General features: G+C 36.5%; 1 long non-coding RNA gene across 2 annotated transcripts in view; it reads right to left on the bottom strand.

The window, feature by feature from the left end:
* Nucleotides 1-10,048: 10,048 nt before the first annotated feature.
* Nucleotides 10,049-19,951, bottom strand: part of LOC144365425 (uncharacterized) — a 61,312-nt gene continuing 51,409 nt past the window's right edge. The window contains exons 5-7 of one of the 2 annotated variants that reach the window (XR_013423832.1): nt 16,170-16,247; nt 14,454-14,567; nt 10,049-10,391 (exon numbers count right to left, since the gene is read on the bottom strand). This is a non-coding gene — a long non-coding RNA (uncharacterized LOC144365425). Of the gene's footprint in view, nt 10,392-14,452; nt 14,568-16,169; nt 16,248-19,951 lie in introns of those variants that run through there. The other variant, XR_013423833.1, reaches the window with a different exon arrangement.

The raw sequence follows: 19,951 nt of genomic DNA, 5'->3' as shown, positions 1-19,951 counted from the left end.
TTCCAACAACAGCAGAGAAAGTCCCTGGAGAATAATGAGTACCTTCATTAAATCAAAACATAATAGCTTTGCTTTCCACATGTTGGCTCCGATCAATGATCTTTTTACTTATGCTGGAACAAGCCAATTCCACCCCCTCATTTTCTTTCTCACTCTCTCTGTATGTATTTGAAAAGCCAAAAAGCTTCTAATACTTAAAGTGCTCATAGCTCAGGGCTTCTTCAGGCAATATTAGTTGAGGTATACTTGACAGGACAGTGGATCGCAGAGAAGGTATGCCCACTATGGACAAGAAACATAATTTACCCATAGCTGAATATTATTCTGTAACAATAAGGCAAGATTATTTTCTTAAGGTGAATTAATTTCCTCAGTTTTGTTTGGCCTTTATTATATTCTCAAAATACACATAATATCAAACAGATGGCTTGAACTAGTGAATAAATAGGTCATAAAAGAGTTTTGTATACTTCATTGTTCTGGTTTATGGCTAAACATAGCAATCAGGTTTTGTTGAAATGCGGATAAAATTGCTAGCTTCACTTTGTTTGAGTTCCAGGTGATCTGGAAGAAATAAAACTTCTCCAGGAGCATGTGTTCTTGGAACCCAGTTTTCATGTAATTTGTCCAAGAAATTGATTCAAACTTCTGAAGTTTTCCAAACTATAGCTTTCAAAAAAAATAGGCAAATCATATCTTTATCATTGGTCTTCGGGGGGGTGGGGAAACATGTTAATTAATTAGTTACACAGATATTGTGAATTTTAAGTGGTGAGGGAATAAATAATAGAGTGGAAAACACAGGTATAAAAATCTGTGGGGAGGCTGTGTGGATGCTACAAATACTGAGCTTAAATCAGCAAATACACATAAAGCATCTATCAGTTACGAACAGTCTTTGCAGGGGGGACAATGAACCACACTCAAGTGACCTTCAGGAGAGGATTATATCTCCTCAACTTTCCATTCTGAGATCAGATTCTGTATTAAAACTGTCAACAATGCCTTTTCTGCGTGTAACAAACGGAAAAGTGTCTTTGTTGTGATTTTTGTGAAGAACTCAGAGCCTTAATGGAGACATGGAGTCAGAGGCTATATTAAGCTATAGAAAGCCTATCAGTTAAATACCACACTTTACCCTTGAACAACATGGGTTTGAACTATGTGGATCTATATAGACAGATTTCTTTATGGAGATTCTGACCATTTGAAAAAAATTCACAGAAGAATTGTACAGACTAGAAATATAAGAGAGCTATTAAAAAGATAGGTCATAAATATGCAAAAATATAGGTAGATAACAGCACAATTCATTATTTAGCGCCATTACATGTACACAAATCCCTTACAAAATTAAAATTTATCAAAATTTATGCACGCAAACACAGACTACAATGGTGTCATTTCTAGTCAAGAGAAAGGTAAACAAACCTAATGATGCAGTATTATAACATGTCACATAAACTAACTGTGGTATGTACTGTACTACTATAATAATTTCCTAGCCACCTCTTACTGCTTCTGCAAGAGCTCAAGAATAATCCGTATCCACTTAAAATGGTATGCAATGCTCATCCTTGAGTGAGAAATTCATCTCTTCAGTAAATTGCCGATTAAAAGTAAAAACTGATCTCACAATTTTTCAAGTATTTTTTACTGTATATAATAGATATAACAAACATACATACATATATGTGTGTGTGTGTGTGTGTGTGTGTGTACACACACACATACACAACTCCTCTGTTTGGGTTATACATAAGGTTTCCAGTAAACAGCAGCCTACTAGTAGTTAATAGACCTAACTTCCACATTGTTCAAGGGTCAAATGTAAAATGAATTTAAGATACTTGGGAAGTGGGATTTCAGTGACAGCCAAGGAGTATATGTCCCTCTAAAAAAGCAGGTGCTGCTCAGCTTCAGAGCTGTCAGGCATGATTTATATCCAGACCCTTTTTTTCCCTAGAGAAACTAGAAATCTTGTTTCCAGATTCCTATAGGCTAAGATAGACAAAGTCTGATTGAACATCTCCTATTCTTATGTTCCCCAATTTTCAAACAGGTCATTAGAAATCTACCATATGCAGGCATCACACCACTGAGTAAAATAAGAAGCAATGAACCAAGAGTATTCAGATCTGCAAGGGATCTGAGTGGTTATCTGGTCAGACAGTTTCACCAGTGTGGAGCCCAACTGCAGCCCAGCATCCCAGACAGGTACACAACACAACTCTCAATAACTTCAAGAGATATGGTGTATAATGCCACCTACATTATATATACCATAGTGAATTTTAAAATATTATTTAATGCAATGCTACATCCTGGATTGAATCTTGAAACAGAAGAAAGGTATTGATGAAATTTGTAAAACCCAAATAGTCTATAGTTTCTTTAATAGTATATCATTGTCAGTTAAATCTCCAGTTTAAACAAGCATATCATGGTTGTGTAAGATGTTAACCTTAGAGGAAACTGAGTCACAGGTATATGGGACCTATGTAATACCTTTGTAACTTTTCTGCACTCTAAAGTTATTTCACAATTAAAATATAGATTTACTACAGATTTATAGCTGCAGATATCACATAAATGTAGCACCAATGAAAGTAAAAGTTATATAAAACTATACTAAGGTTAACATAGAAATTAGAAAAGAGGTTTCTTCAATAAAAGAACCTGATCCTATTTACTTACTACTAGCCAAATAATAGAAGCCATAAACCAATCATACTGGTGAATTAAACATGCCACAATATAATTATCCTACTTTGCCAACCACTAACTGAAAGCTTATTTACATTCTTTCTATTATTAGTTGTTTACTTTCTTCTTATTATTAGTTCAATGATTAATGGTGAAATACTTTTAAAATTAGGAACTATTCTAGGTCTTGGGAAATTCAAAGGTAAGCTGAATCAATATGGCACCTCCCTTATGGTGCTCCCAATGGGAACATGAACACTGAGTAACATAAATAAATTTCTGCTGACAATCAGCCCAAAAGTCAATGGCATAAGCTGTGCCTCAAAATCATGAACATAAAAATTTTGCAAGATGTTTTAAAATAAGCCTATATTTAGGTTCTAATCACCAAAAGCTGAGTGCATGTCAGTGTCAGGCTCTGGGACTTATCATCCTCTAGAACTGCCAGCCAAAAAGCTTCTTTTCTGCATGAAGTACCCAGTCTCCAGTATTCTTTTATAGACACAGAAAATGAACTTAGTGGTATAGTCTCAATTTTTCTGAACACTCATGTAACTCTCTGTTATTATGGTAGTCAGAGAATCTCCTACTATAGTTTCTAGTTTGGGTTTCTCATATGATTAAAAAAAAGAAAAATAATAATATCCTATTGGTATATAGAGCCATATTGTTATAGGTTTGGTTTTGTTGTCTTGTTTGTCACTCTTACCACTTACTTTAAATTGGTTTGTCCTATAGGTATTATAGGTATCATTATAAGCTTCTATAAATCACTTTTGGGGGAAAAAAGAGAAAAAGATGTTGTCTTGTTGTGTCGTTTTGTTTTGTTTTCTGTATGGATTTCTCAGTGCTTTTGCAACAAAATGCCACAAGAGGATAACCTAAAATAGCAAGAATTTCTTTGAGATTCTGGAAAGTAGACCTCTGAAGCCCAGGTGTTGGTGTGTCATCCTTTGTCTGGAGGTTCTAGAGTAGCAATCTTCCTTGCACTCACACAGTGAGGAATGGCCACTGGTAATCTTTTGAATTCTTAGTTTGGAGTGGCATCAATGCAATTTCTGTCTCTGTCTTCGTATGACCTTCTGCCCTCTGTGAGTCTCTATGTCCATCTCTGCCTCTCGGTGTCCAAACTTCCTCCTTATTTTTTTTTTTAATAAGGACTTCAGTTACTCTTTGCTGGATGAGGGACCATCCTAATTCAATCTGACCTCATTTAAACTTGATTATATTTGGAAATGAGGTCACATTCACAGGTCCTGGGGGTTAGAATTTGAGCATATCTTTTTGTGGGACAGACAGAACTGAACTCACATTTATCTACTCATATGGATGCATAAAAACCATCATAGCTTTTCAGCTTGCATTGCTTTCTAACCAAAAAATATTCACTTTGGTATGATTCAGCAATCATTTAACCTCACTACAAAGAATGCTCTTATTTATAATGTTTTGATATAGTATAGTGATGTGAAAATTGCAGCAGATTTGGAGGGAGAAAGATTGGGGTTTCCATCCCAATTTCCTACTTATCTAAGAACCATAAAATGCAAACCATATGTCAGTTGAGTTGAATTTGGCCTGAACCCCAATCCTGACCTCTTGCAAAAGCACAGAGCCCTCCCTGAGACATGTGCTGATTCTCAGCTGCTTACTTCCTGGGGTTTCTCTCTGACTCAGCATCCCTGTGTCAAATATGTGATTTTAGTGCAGCTCAAACCAATCTGAGCTTTTTGGAAATAAATGGTGAAATACTTTGAAATGGGCAAAATGATCCCTGGACATCCTATCTAGTCTGCTCTTCTGGATTATCTGTGCCCTTCCTGTATTTTGAGTTACTTTACAACTCTGTAAGTGGTATAAAAATGATAGAATACCAATAGTTCCTGTCCATTAAAGCACAAACGCATTTTGATGAGTGGAGGTATAATTATTCCCCCTTCCTACTGAAAGAAGCCAGTTTTACATAGACAGTGTTCATTAAATCATTTTAATAATCCCGGATGTTTTATAATTCATATAAATGTTCTGTGAATTTTCCTTTGACTAGTCTATAACATCTTGTTCTCTCATTAGTCAATGAATTATAAAATCTTGGTTACAATTTTTGCACAAGACATACCTTACCTTTTAAATTATCATTTGAAAGGCCAAGCCCAATATCTTTAATACCAAACAAAATAAATTGACCTCAAGCGTTTCAAAAGCTTAAAGGTTTTAAAACAGATGAGGGAGGGGAATACTTAGAAAGAGGTGAAGCTGAGTCTTTCTTCATGCTTTTTGATCTTACATTCTCTTCCTCCAGCATCCTTAACTTGAAAATATTCATCCACAGTCTGTATAGGATTCTACCCATATTCATGTCCTGGAGACTCAGTAACCACTCCAAAGAATCTTACCAAATCATATCCTCAACCAGAAGAGATCTCTCAGGGAAAGAACTTGTATTTATGATTGAAAGAAGTAAGCTTTCTTCTTTTCATTACAGAAAGTTGTGTAAATTTTCTGAGCCTTATTAACTCCATGAATCTAACAGAGGTATAAAAGATGTAAAAGATATATATGTAAAGGATATATATATATATATATATATATATATACATATATATATATATATATAGAGAGAGAGAGAGAGAGAGAGAGATTTAAAACAAAAGCAAACAAAGGATCTGCAAAAAATTGTAGTTGAAATGAAGCTATTTAGATCATATGTTACAGGGATATAGATGTCTAAAGGGATTCTAAAGTTTAGAGTTATGTTTTCTTAAAGATCTTGGATGCTAACCATTATTTATTAGCTGTTACTTTCTCAATCAAGAAGAAATATGTTACACATCCATTCCTACCCACCAATCACAAATTTCTTTCCAAAAGGAACTTTTCCTCCTATTCTCATATATACAAAACATGTCACTCGTCTGCCAACCAATGCTGCACAATTTCTGTTTAGTCTGAGACAGGCCAGCCCTGACCACCCTCTGTTAGTTATGCCATTATAAAAGAAAAAAATATATATCTCCTTCCAAGTCCTCATGTGAACTCAAGGCTTGATTTTTTTTTCTTCCATTAAACTACAGAAACTTCTTTAGAACAGCAGAAGTCAGGGAGTAAGAAGAACCAGGATACCACAAATGAATGACCTTAAGGTGGATTTCTATTCCTTGTCCCAATCTAATTCTGTGCAGAAATCCACTCCTCAGTCTATATTTCTAAGTTCTACCCCAGTAGATTGTATCCTGGACAATCTTTCAGAATATCAATATTCTCATCTAGAGAAGGCATACCATTATTTTTCATTCTCCTTCTTATTGCTGGGCCTCTAGTGTCATTTTTATCTAAGAATTTCATATTCCAAGAGGACCAAAATCGGGAGGTCAAGGGAAAGAGCAAAAGACAAATAATCGTGGTGAAGAAGCTTCAAAGAAAGAGTCTAAGAGGCCCTTTCTAAAACACAGAAAGAAACTTGGTTGAGGCTTGTAACACCAATGCAGCTCAGGAGTGTTACCTATGGAACATCTTTCTATCTGGGATACACTTTATGGTGAAGTTTTGTATAGAGGATCACCCAGTAATGACTTAGGATCAGCAACTATGGCTTGAGCAATTGTCATTTGATTATATGTATGTCTCTTAATGAGAATTAGCCTCTAGTGTCATGAGAAATTTTTCTGAAATAATATTAAGCCTCCAATTTTAGTTTGAAATTTTGATGTGTGTATTATAGGTTGAATTTTTTTAAGAGAGAGAGAGAGAGAGAGAGAGAGAGAGAGAGAGAGAATTTTTCAATATTTATCCTTTAGTTTTCGGCGGACACAACATCTTTGTTTGTATGTGGTGCTGAGGATCGAACCATGGCCGCATGCATACCAGGCGAGCGCGCTACCGCTTGAGCCACATCCCCAGCTCCTATAGGTTGAATTTTGACCTGCATGAAATTCCTATGTTGAAATCCTAACTCCCAGAAATTTAGAATGCATTCTTATTTAGAAATTGGGTCATTGCAGATATAATCTATTAAGATGAGATCATTTGCTTGGTGAACAATCCAATAAGATTGGTGTCCTTACTAAAAGGTGAGGTTTGGATACAGAGAAAGGGAAAATGTTACAAGAAGATGATTGACAAGGTTTGAATATTGCTTCTAAAAGTCAAGGAATACCAAAGATTGCAAGACACCAGAAACCTGGTAGCAAACTCTTTCAGCTCTCAGGAGGAACCAATTGCTAATACCTTGATCTCAGACATCAGCTTCTAAAACTATGGAACAAGTTTCTGTTGTTAAGAGCCCTGAGGTTGTTGTGCGTCTTTGCAGCAGGGCTAAGAAACAAATATACTCAGTTATTAAATTAGGCAAAGTAACTACTGTGTATATCAAATTTTTACAACTATGCATAGCCAGATCTGTAACAATGAGTTCTTCCAGTCTATCTTTTGACGAGAACAGAGAGTCCAGTCAGCATTCATTATTACTATACTTAAGTCATAAGTGTCCCATATGATCAGGGCAAACAGTGGGCCAGAATTAATGACTGTATAATCACAGTCTTATTTTGAACATTTTACAGCCGCAAATTGATGTGAGATTATAATTAGACATGATGTTACGGAATGCCCAAGTACTTTCTAAGCTGCAACTTAAAGAAAATGCAACTTAGAAAACACCATCACTATAATATTTCTCTTCAGTTTATCTACATTCTACTTCCAAGTAACAACTCTGTGGCCATTGAATGGACATGCTTGACAAGAATGTCCTGTAAGTTATCTTCATCAAATTAGCATTGCCATCTAATAGTTTACTGAGGAGGTACAATGATGTTAACTCGGTTTCCAAATATAATTGTCTAATATGTATTGAAATATCTGCAATAATGTGGCTGGATTTCTATGCTTACAATGATATTTTGTCAACCCAAAGTATTCTGTTTGGATGAGAACAGTGAAAATAAACAAGCTATGCTGCATATATTACGTAAGAGATTACACGTTCCCAGTAGCAAATTGATTGCATCTGTATCCCCAGTTAATGTCCTTTCTATGTTCATCATCTTCATCTGTCACTCCATATTCCCCTCCTTTGCTGGCTTCAGTCTTTGCTGTGAAACTTGCTTTGGACAATGGGACAAAAATAAAAGATTTTAAAAGCATGTGTGCATTTCCACTTCCTTACATGGACACTGTGACTTTCATGAAAATATACCTGAGTTGGCTCCTTAGAGGGGTGTGCATGTGAAAAGAATCATGTCCTCAGCCACTCAGAGGCTAATAAGATATACAGAACAATGTCTTAAGCCAGTTTTAAGTCAGTAAATTTTGGTGTGGTTTGTTACACAGCATTATTATGATAAGTGAGAACTGATGCACTTTGTTGGTAGACTGCATGTTTTATGAGAACAAAGATCATCTCTATTATATTCATCACTACATACTCAGAGCCTGGCAAACAAGAACCACTCTATATACCAATTTTGATTAGCTTGGAACTGAGTCGTCATTATGAACTTGAAAGAACAAGTACAAAAAGAAGTAATACTTTCCAAATGTTTGTGATTAAATATGTGACTGATTTTTTCCAGGGTAGATAAGAAAAAGCAGACCAAGGTTTAGAAGAGTGTAAATAAGTTTATTTTGAGGGAAAGAAATGTAGTATTAAGAGGAAATTTTTATGAGCAGTTAATGAAAAAGCTAGTTCTTGCAATGAATTATAGATCATAGAGATTTACATGATCTCTCTCTGACCTCCATTTGTCCATAAAATGGTTCCATTACTTCCTAGCCATAATTTTTTTGTTTGACTTTATCTACTTTATTAATTTATTCTCTGACCTTATTATTCTAATACAGCATCAGGGTGAGACTGAGAGTCCTTCTTTAGAAATTGTCTAGTTAGAATAATTAAGTGTGTGAGTGTATCCTCCATAACCAAACATGCAAAACCTATTGACCAAGAATAACCCTAAGGGAGGCTCTTAAAGGGCTGCCTCAAAGAACATGAATGGTCTCTGAAGGATCAAACCATGAGGGGCATGATTGCAACAGTAAAAACCACATCAGACTGTAGCCCATACATGAGCAATGACAATGTCTGGCCATATCAGAAACACTGTTCACAAAATGAATGGGCTAGAAAGAGACTGTGTGAGGTTCTTAGAAATCATATCAGGACCTCTAGGTTGCTCAAGCACAGGGTTGCTTTGAAAATCTAGAAGAAAAGTTGAGGTCTGAGAGGGATTTAGGATTTCTAGAACTGTCTATGTGGAGGGAGAATAGGAGTATTCTCCTATAGGGTATCTGAGTTCCCATTTGCTTGACTATTAGATATTTTAGCAATGGCCCCTTTAACCTTCCTTCCAAATTTTGTTGAAAACTCTTGAGACTACATGAGTCATCTTCCAGTGGAGATATGTTGAATATTACATAATGGAGTATCAGTCCTATTAGTGATGGGAGCTTTGGGGGAGAAGTCCTCCTTAGGTAACTGTGACAGTCATGGAATGTGTGTGTCAGACCCTCCATGGAGTGTTTTTGAGACATTTCTTATTTAATTCATACAACAATATGTGATGGGTGTTTTGACCATGGGGAAGACAAGTCAACCCTTTAGGTTACTGAGCCAGCTAGATGAAGAGCTGGTATTAGAATCCAAGTCTGTCCACTTCTCAAGTCCATACTTGCTCTTTGCATTATGTAGTCTGCATGCTGTTAGAAATAGCCCATAGACAGCTTTTACCTCCACCCATTGTTTACATTGGACTTCTGATCCAAAATAGTGACAGTTGTATATTTAATTGGCTCTTAACAAATGTCTAGGGATTCTTCTCCTCAAAAAATCAAAAGAATAAGTGAAAATAGTTTCTTTCCAATCCTTCTTGGAACTATGCATGCCCTGTTTCAATTATTTGTTTCTTCTTCCCGGATGTTGTTTATTTTTCTTTTTAATTGCATGTTTATTATCAGGCACTGACCCAATCCTCCTGTCTTCACACCTTCTATAATGGGAAAAGAATTTTGAAATACTTGCAATTTTCCCTTCCAACTCTGACCACCACTCCTAGTCCATTCAACATACCTGACAACAGTTCCAACCATCATCCTTGAAGCAGAGCATTTCTCTAAAAAACAACCAAGAAACAACAACAACATCCACATGTGTTTTTGCCCTCTTGGGTTTTAAGCACATCCAACACAGATGCTTTTCATATTCTGTGAATGAAACACTTTTCAGGAAACTTCTATCAGTCCATTAATGTCTCATTCCTGCAAAGATATCAGTTTATTCTGTTTGGGATATATATATATATATATATATATATATATATATATATATATATATATATATATATACACACACACACACACCTGAAAGGGAGACAGATATGGGAAAAGTCACTATCTGACAAAGCCAAGTGAAATTTCAGAGGTGAAGATAAATGCAAACAACCATCAAAGACAAGACTCCTCTTATTTGGGCACTGATACTGGACAACAAAGTAGCATAAAATGTAGGCAATCTCACCTAAATAGAAAACCCAATGTGTCCAAAGGTTTTATTCCTAGTGGATCCACTCTGTTCTAGATCAAGTTGTTTGATTGCTGTTTATTAGCTGAAAGGCCTTGTTGACATCACTAGGATGACTGATTCTGTACAATTTGGGTATCCAGAGTAATGTGGGTGTTGTCCAAATCTCCTTGAACACACAAAACCTGGTTAAAAAAACTTACCTCCAACTTTGCATCCTCTGTACTTTGTCATCATCTGTGTAGGGATGTGTGTTCTTCAGTGCAGTGTGATCTGGTGAGTTTAATTGTGTATGCCGAATATAGAATAAGTCCTCATTGCTTTATATGAAATTTATATATATCCTTTATTTTGAGTTTGTGGTAAGAAAAAAAATTGAATATTTGTACATTAAACATGAACATTCATCTGAAGTTGGTATTTCATAGATAATAATCTTTTCTCTACAAACCTTCATATTTATTAATCAATGCCTTCTCATCAAGCCATACTTAACTTTCTAAAAACACTCCCATTCATTTTTCACTTTATGCAAATGAAGGTTTATTCAAGTTGCCTTGCTTTCAAGAATAATCACACACACACACACACACACATACACACAAACTTATATATACATAAATGTGTATTTGTTAATATATAATTATATCTAACTTGTTTTAGTTAATTTTGCCTCGCTGTGCCCAAATGATATGACAAGGATAATTTAAAGGAGAAAAAGTTTATCTTGGTTCATGGCTTCAGAGTTTCATTTCATAGATAGATAACTCCATTATTCTGAGTCTTATTGGGGCAAAACATAAAGATGAACTTTCAGCCTCATGGAAAGTCTCAAACATGGGCAAAATGTAGACAACTTATTTGCCAAAATGTAACATGAATTGTATAATTTTTTATAGAGTTGTCCTCTGCTGAAACTCATGCAAACATTTGTTACTATCCGGAGTCTTTTCAGCTCCCACCAGATTCGCCCCTTAAGCTCCACTTATAACATTCTAAATCCTTTCCAGCTTTCATCTCTGAACTTTTCAAAATTCCTTCCCCTGCAAATCATGAGGTTAAGAAGCAACAACTAACTGCACTTCTTGGTACCAATTCTGTTTTAGTAAGCTTGTGTTTTGTTGTGACCTAAGAAGAATTTATTTAAAGGAGTAAAAGTTTATTTTAGTTCACAGTTTTAGAAGTTCATTCCATGTTTGTCTGACTCCATAACTATGGGTCAAAATGAGGCAGTACATCATGATAGAAGGGTATGGCAGAAGGTCAGAGAGAATCATGGCAGAGGAAAGTAGTTCAGGGTATGGCAATAGGAAACAGAGAGAGGGAGAGAGGGGACTGAGAGAGGGAGAGGGAGGGGGTGGGGGAAGGAGAGGGAAAAGAGAGAGAGAGAGAGAGAGAGAGAGACAGAGAGACAGAGAGTGAAAGAGAATGCTGAGCTCAACAAGGACAAAATGTAAATTCCTATCATACGCCCTACTTTCAATTCCTTCAGCCACAACTTAACTGACTGTGGTTATCATCCAGTTAATCCGTATCAATGAATTAATCCACTGATTATTTTACACCTCTCATGATCCAGTCATTTCTCTTCTGAAAATTCTTACATTGTCTTACATATGAGCTTTTGGAGGGACATCTCATATCTAAACCATAACATAATTATAGACATATAATCACATATATTTTATGTGTATATAAAATCACTCACTGTTTTTGAGTATGCAGTGAAATGCAGATGTCCATAAAATTTGACAAAAAAATGACACACTGTCCTAACATATTATTAGAACTCTCTAGACTCCAGTGGTGCCATGTTTTCCAAACCTTGCTCAAGTACTACCTCCTTCAGAAAGGCTGTTTTGAGTTTCCTAAGATTTTGGGGGGGCCCGGGGGAAGAGCCTTAGTCTTACTCAGAATCATGTGTTTTCATAGCAATTACTAAATGCTTTTTTTTAAATCATAGGCCATAGTGTATTATTATAATTTTTTTGAGAGAGAGAGGAGAGAGAGAGAGAGAGAGAGAGAGAGAGAGAATTTTTTAATATTTATCCTTTAGTTTTCGGTGGACACAACATAATTTTTTTTATATGTGGTGCTGAGGATCGAACCTGGGCCGCACGCATGCCAGGCGAGCGCGCTACCGCTTGAGCCACATCCCCAGCCCTGTATTATTATAATTGTTGGAAAATTTCTCCCCCAATAGTCTGTAACACCTTAAAAGAAGCTTCTTAATTCTCCTTCTTTCTATTCCCGATAAACAGATAAATAACAGTTTTCAAACTCATGAGGGTCTATGTTGCTTCAGCAGTTTGGTCCTAGGCCTGACCCTCTAGCTGTCCAAGGACTGTCTGTTAGGGCAGAGCAGTCCCTAGCACATTATCAGTTTCAAATAACATTTTTTGGTCACTTGGGGTTGCCAGAGAATGGAATACATTTATTTTTAACTCATTTAATCCTCCAAACAACCATTATGGATTGAAAACAAAAAATCTCAGACAACCAAAGCAATTTGACTTGGACAGTAGAGTATCAGGACCAGAGTTAAAACTAAAGCATTGAGTTATATTTTTTTCACCTAAAAGTGAACATCCTCACAGATACTCTGACTTCTATCCTGACCCTTGACTCACCAAATCCAAGTTCAAGAGATTTTTGTGAAGAAATGCTTGTTAAAGATTATAACTTGGGAAAAGTTAGGACATGAAGGGAATTTTGTCTCATCCTTTCTCCAAACCATTGCACCTAGAAGAGTGGCAGTGTGGGATCTAGTAAGCACCTTTCTATCCTAAGAGTGAAACAGACAGTGATATACAGAAGCAACAACAACAACAACAATTTCAGAGATTCATTAAAAATGTACATATGATCCTACATCTTTTATAGGACAGATTTTCCTTCTTTAATTCGTCTCTGTTATTTACATTTATCCATATTTTTATGTTTGTCCCATATTTTTGCTTTCTAATAATCTTCTTATTGATTGATGAATGGCAGCTTATATCTTTCAAGATGCCTTTTAAAAGCCAGCTCAGTTTAAGACCAACAAATGATAAGTGAAACTAGGAAACAAGTTTAGTCTACGGAGCTTTGGTCCTTTTCCTAAGTTAAGTTTGGCTCCATGGTGACTGTTGCCATTTCATATCATCTTCAAAGGTTAAACTAAGATAACAGAGGGACAAGTATCAAAATAGAAGGATTATGCCTTGACTCCTGAATTTGAGTCCATCAAAGGCAGCACTGAAAGTAAGTTACCTGCAGATTACTTTCTTCCACATCAGTAGTGACTTCCTCTTCTTCCTAAGCCATAGCCAATCATGAAGTCCTATTGCTACCACTTTCTGTATATTTTCAAAATTATCTGTGTTTTTCAATCCTTACTAGCACTTCAAACCGCCAATACCCCTTCCAGGGACTACTACAATTTCCTGTTGAGGAATTTACCTGCTTTAAATCTCACTACCCTTTCTTGCTCTATTTTGGAGCAGCCCCCAAAATGCAACCAAAATGTACATATGATCCTACATCTTTTATAGGACAGATTTGCATTCTTTAATTCATCTCTGTAATTTACATTTATCTGGAAATAAAATAGTATAAGGGTTGGAATTATTCACAAATTTGTAATAAGGAATAAAGAACATATGTACATTTTAAGTGTTGTGATTTTCCTAATCCCACACTTCTATTACTGTTAAAATGAAAGAGCCTGAATCTGTCTTGAAAGCTACTGGCCCAGCTATTACATTATGTTATTTATAAAAACTACCAGGAGTGGGGTTGGTTCAGGAGACAGGGATGAGAGAAGAAAAAAAAATTATAGGTTTAGTTTGAAAGAGTATTTGAGGAAATTTGAAATCAGAAACTGAAGGACTTTGCATAAAGGTACTATGTGAATAGGAAGGGGCAAAAGATGAGTTGAGGAACTTTGCTGCATATTATAAATGCAACTTTTACTATTGATTGGTGTTTTATATATACTATGAAACATAGTGGAGATTAAAATTGCATTTCATACTTTTAAGTGTGGAAATGACATCATTTTGAATGCCTCACCAAAAATATATATTTAAAAAAAACTAATTCATTCTTTGTCTTAATTTATAAGGCAGTTCTATCCAATAGCATAGTTTTTCCTAAGTTTCCCAGAAACATAGCACAAAGAGTTTGAATTACATTTCAATAGAACTGGCTATGGTATTACTAAAAATCCATGAGATTGTCACCTACTCACATGCTACAAGCATCTGTTGCACCAGAATTTGATTGTTGAATTTCATCAACAAGATCACAAGAGACTGCCTGAAGGTGCTCATTTATCTTCTCAACAGCCTGATAACCACAGTATCTGCAGGAGAGAGAATAGGGCCAAAAGTAATGCGGAAAAGCACACATATTTAACCATATCCATATGAGGGTCATTATCATTCCAAATCATCTCTGTTGTCAACAGATTTAGAATAAAAATATGTATATCACATTCATTATTGTCCTCTGCCTGATTGAGGGCATCAGTAATCTGAGAAAAATAAATTTCTACTACCCATTTATAGACAGACCCAGGCACACGTGAGCCATATAAAGTAAACAGATTGATGATAGGAAGTGCTACAATTTGAATGTTTGTACCCCTCCAGAGTCCTAACATGTAAAATTGAGAGGTAGAACCTTTAGGAAGTTGTTAAATCAGGAGATTAGTAGCTTTATAAAAGGGCTGGGAGGAACTATATTGCCCTTTTTGCCTTTCTGTCTTCTACTGTGAAAGGAAATGGCAACAAGTTAACATAATAGAAGCAAAGACACAGAGCTCCCCAGTGGCAAAATGCTGGAGCCTTGATCATGGACCTGCCAGCCTCCAGAACAGTAAGAAATAAATTCCTGTTCATTATAAATCACCCAGTCTAAGGTGTTTTGTTATGGCATCCTGAATAGACTAAGACACTGAGATAAAAAGATGATAGATAGATAGATAGATAGATAGATAGATAGATAGATAGATAGATAGACAGACAGACAGACAGACAGACTGACTGACTATGTTAGTCAGTTTTGTGTTACTGTGACCAAAATACAAGACAAGAACAACTTAGAGGAGGGAGAGTTTATCTTGGGCTCACAGTTTCAGAGGTTCATTGTGTGGTCAGCTGAATCCACAGCTCTGGGCCTCAGGTAAAGCAGAACATCTCATCAGAGGATATCGTGGAGGAAAGCTGCTTCGCTCATGGCAGACAGGAAGCACATAGAGAGGGAGGAGACAGTGGACAAGATACAATTCCCAAGAGCATCTCCCAGTGACCCACTTCTTCCAGCTATGTCCCACTTGCCTACAGTTACCTCCAGTACAGTAGGCCTTTCAAATTACTAATCCACGAAATGGATTAATCCACTGATTAGTTCATGGCTCTCAAAAATCTAATAATTTTATGTATTAATACTGCTTTCAGGGGACACCTCATTTCTAACGAGGATAGATAGATAGATAAATAGATACACACATACATACATAAAAAAATAATAGGTACCCATATGAAATGAAATCTAACAGCTCGGAGTCCATATTTTTTTCATTAACATGATTTTATATAATTATATGATAATAAATGTTAATGAACTAAAATTCATTAAAATTTTGAGCACTATAATTATTTTCATACAAATAAATACACAAATCAGAATATAGCCATTGTCAGACCACATAAACTGAGGTTGTCTTCGAACCATGTGACCATATACAACATTAAGTCTAGGGGAAGTTCCAATTTGAAAATCATGTCATCAGTATACCATGGTTCTGTTGACTGGTGGAGAATGAAATGATTGACAGCAGTGGCACTTAGGCCAGAACTGGGCTGACCCACAATTTGGCCATTACCAGCTCTGACCTTGGGAAATTTGATTTCCCCAAGTTCCATTTATCTAGTCAGCAATAATACAGATAATAAAAACCTACCTTCTAAGGTCTTTGAGAGAATTTAGTAATGAAACTCAAGCTCCAGGACTTGTGGAATACCTCATCCAAGGCAAGTTTCTAAACAAATGATAGTTATTATTAAAATCCTCAAAGGTCATGCATGAGGTTAAGGGGTAAAGCAAAGGAAGTCGTCAACTCTTGTCCAAGATCTGAAACGAAATCTAACAGCTCTGGGCAAGAAGCCCCTTCTGAACAAGCACCTCACTGTGTCCTCTTGGTATACTTCCCTCTCATTTTCCCACAGAGCCCAGTTAAGACTGTCTCCTACTTCTGCATTGTTTTCATGTTTCATCACAGATGCTCAACTGTAGCCACTGACATCTCACATTGCTTTTGATTTATCATTGCAAAAGCATTTGTTGCTTCTTTTCCACAGACAGTTCTTCCTCTATTATCCAGTCTCTTCCATTTATCTCCATCCTGTCCTCACTCACTCCCTTATTCTCTATATTTTCTTATTTATAATTATTACTCTTTCTTAAAGAATTTTTTTGGAGAAAATACCTATTTATTTAAAATCGATAACTTTTAAGGGAAAAATGTTCTTAATGAAGAAAATTCACATAACGTACAGTTGTACTGTCTAGAATGAAATTTTGCTAAATCTTCATTTTCAAACTGCTATAGTAAATTTGTGACTTATCCCATTTGCTGATTTTCACTTTTTATTGTTTCCACTTTTTTTTTATCTGATGTAAAATTCAAATATCCAGATTTTTAGCAACACATAAGACTAAAAAAATCCTTGGATGAATCTTCTTTCCGTATCTGAATATAATACTTACACCCATACTTTTGAAAAGATAAAGTGTACTATAAGTAGACTATAAATGGTGCTATACCCCAGCTGGCTATGGCCAACATTTGTTACATACTGATTCATAATCTCTTGCCCCTTTCTTTCTCAAGTGTGACTAAGGTAATGGATCTTGGGCACATGTAACTCAGTAGCCCTTAACCTCAACTGTAATGAGTCTCTCTTGCTTTCTGTCAGGTTACTGCTGCTACTGTGAGCAACCCCTACAGGAACCTGCAGTCACTTGAGCATACTGGCAAACCTGCAAGAGTGAGGAAGTTACTCCACAAGGTCACCTTTGACCAATGAGGGAAAGGCACAGGAGAACAGATCCTCCCATCTTCTGTATCACCAGCAGAAATTTCTGAAGCCCATTCCAGATGGTTTCTCCAATGCTTTCCCATAAGTGTAAGCTCCAGTTGCCCTCCATAGAAACCAGTCCAGTAGCAGTCTCTTGGACTGGCTTTCCTCTCTACTCTGTTTGCACTCTTCCCAATACAGGGAGAAGGCCTCACAAAAGGAATGATCATCTCAGGCTCTGCTCTTTCTTTTCTAGAATTTGTGCAAGGACATTTTGTGTCTCCTTAAAAATGGGAAGTGAGATGTTTTCAGTCATCTTCCAACATTCAGCTCCCAGTGGGAAGGTCAGGATCTGTGCCATCCAGAGAACTTAGCAACCCTGTGGGGGCTGCCTTCTAAGGAATCAAGAATGTTGTCCAGTCCCTACCTCTTGTCCCACCCACATTGATAAGTCTTTTTACACAGGTTAGAGACGGTGACTTCTAGAATAATGAAATGAATAATAAGGGAAGAAAAAATAATGAAAGGAAGCAGAAAGAGGAGGGACTGTCCCACTGAACTCTGGAAGTCTCCATATAGGCTTTATAAATTTGACACATAGGATCAAAGACAGAGACAGGAATGGGTTTATCCTGCCAGATATCAGCACATCAGAGGGGTGGGTAGGGGCAAAAACTCAGCTGGTCCAGCATGGCTGCAATAGCTGAATGCATCCAACCTATCAGAATTCAAAGTGGGTGTTCTGGGCGCTCTGCATGTTCCCATGCCCTTCATTTCTATGACTAAGGGTACTGCCACAGTCAGGTGGGCACAGCATTGGAACGCATGCCATCCAATGACCAGAGCATCTGCAAAGGTACTTCTAAAGAGAGAGAAATCTCCAGAGTCCACATCAGAATTTTACAACTGTAGTTTTTCTCTTTTCATTGTTTTCCCTTGTAGCAGGACTTCTCCAAAGCTTGCTATTCATTCTGTGGCCTATGTCTATCAAGCATAGACCCTCCATAGCATGCATTTCTTAGACTAATCTCCAGGATGGTCTCTGCCTGCTTTCTGGCATTTACTCCCCCTTTGGAGATGATTCATTTGTAAACATTCATATTTTGTTATAATTACTCTATTTCTTTGAGTTTCCTCAGATCCATTTCTTAATGCAATGTGGTATGAACATAAACAAATATCCTTGAAGCTAGAAAACAGAACAATGGTAAAACAAATAATGAAAGATATAAGCAAGGAAGCAAACTTTCAATAAAGAAAGAAAATATGACTTTTCAGCACTTTTACTCCAGGCCCTTAGTGATGTCAACAGTTCCTGGCTTCACAGGTAGATAAGTGACACGCTGATCCCATTCTACCTTCCTACATCTCTGTTCTTTTCCTCCTATCCTTATGCTGACCTGGGTTTTCTGAGTCTCACTGGCACCTTTTCCCATTCACTCTTCCCTTTGGAGCTGTACCCCAGCTTCAAAATTTCTTCTTCTTTCTTTTATTCGTTAGTAAAATGAATGATCCAATAGTATGTGTCAAGATTTGAACAACTGATTATATATTAATTAATAATATTACCTTCCTTTAATGAACAGACCACATCACAAGAATACAGTGGTAGGCATTTAAGGTCACTGGCACCTGCTTAAGAATATTAATGGGACACAGAGTCATCCAAGCATCCCTAAGGGCCCTCCCTAGTCATTGCCACTATTGTAACCAATACTCTATGGAAGGTAAAAATCAACAAAGTAATGCCCTTCTCTGCTCAATTAAGTCTTTCCAAAGAATGCTATATTCTCAATATCCAAAGTTCTAGCAGTAAATCAGACCCCCTTAATAAGATCCCAATTTAAAACCTGCATGTATGTGGTTTGTATCATACATGTCTTGATGGTTCATTAGGGACCATTTAAGTTAAGTCTGCATCTGAAATCTTTCTATATTCCATTGTACTAAGTCTTCCTCCTCCTATTTCTTTTTCATTTTATTTTTTACCTTTTGCCATCATTCTACAAAGGAAGATGGGCTCTGAATATTTCCTTATTTTGATGATCTTTGCAATGTGAAAGTAGAAGCTACTCAAAGAAAACAAGACTACATATTCTTTTAAAATGTCTTTGAAATCATTATAACATTCAGAGTAGCAGTAGAAAGAAGGAAGATTTTTTAAAGAGCAGAAAAGGAGGAGACTCCAGTAGAGAGGAAAGAAGTCAGAAGTCAGGAGGCCATGTGTGGTGGGGAAGAGTCTGACACACAGTAGCACAGCCGCAGTCAAACGAAGGATCTTCAAAGGAATGATCCACCTGTAGACTCTCTGGAGATGGTTAGCACATCATGGAAACAAATATTTGGCCAAGTCTGAAGAGATGACCTGTGTTTGAAAAGTAGGATAGAATTCTTAGCATATCACAGTGAAAACTGACAGTTGAGAAAAGCCCCCTAGAATACTAAATACAACTATAGGACTTTTCCAACTCCGTGGTAGAAGAGGCATGCTCTAGTGTTCACTGATGAAATTGTCCATCACCCTGATGACATAGATGCTCAGAACCTGATTTATATTCAAACTGTTCTCTGGCATTAAAAAGATACCCCAAAGTGCAGTGGCTGGTTTAGAAGTTTGTTTTTCTCTCCATGCAGAAGTTCCAAAGACATTATCCCAGAGTTAGCA

The sequence above is a fragment of the Ictidomys tridecemlineatus genome, chromosome 7, assembly GCF_052094955.1.
Source record: "Ictidomys tridecemlineatus isolate mIctTri1 chromosome 7, mIctTri1.hap1, whole genome shotgun sequence".
Classification (NCBI taxonomy): Eukaryota; Metazoa; Chordata; class Mammalia; order Rodentia; family Sciuridae; genus Ictidomys; species Ictidomys tridecemlineatus.
This window is presented reverse-complemented; position numbering and strand designations above follow the sequence as displayed.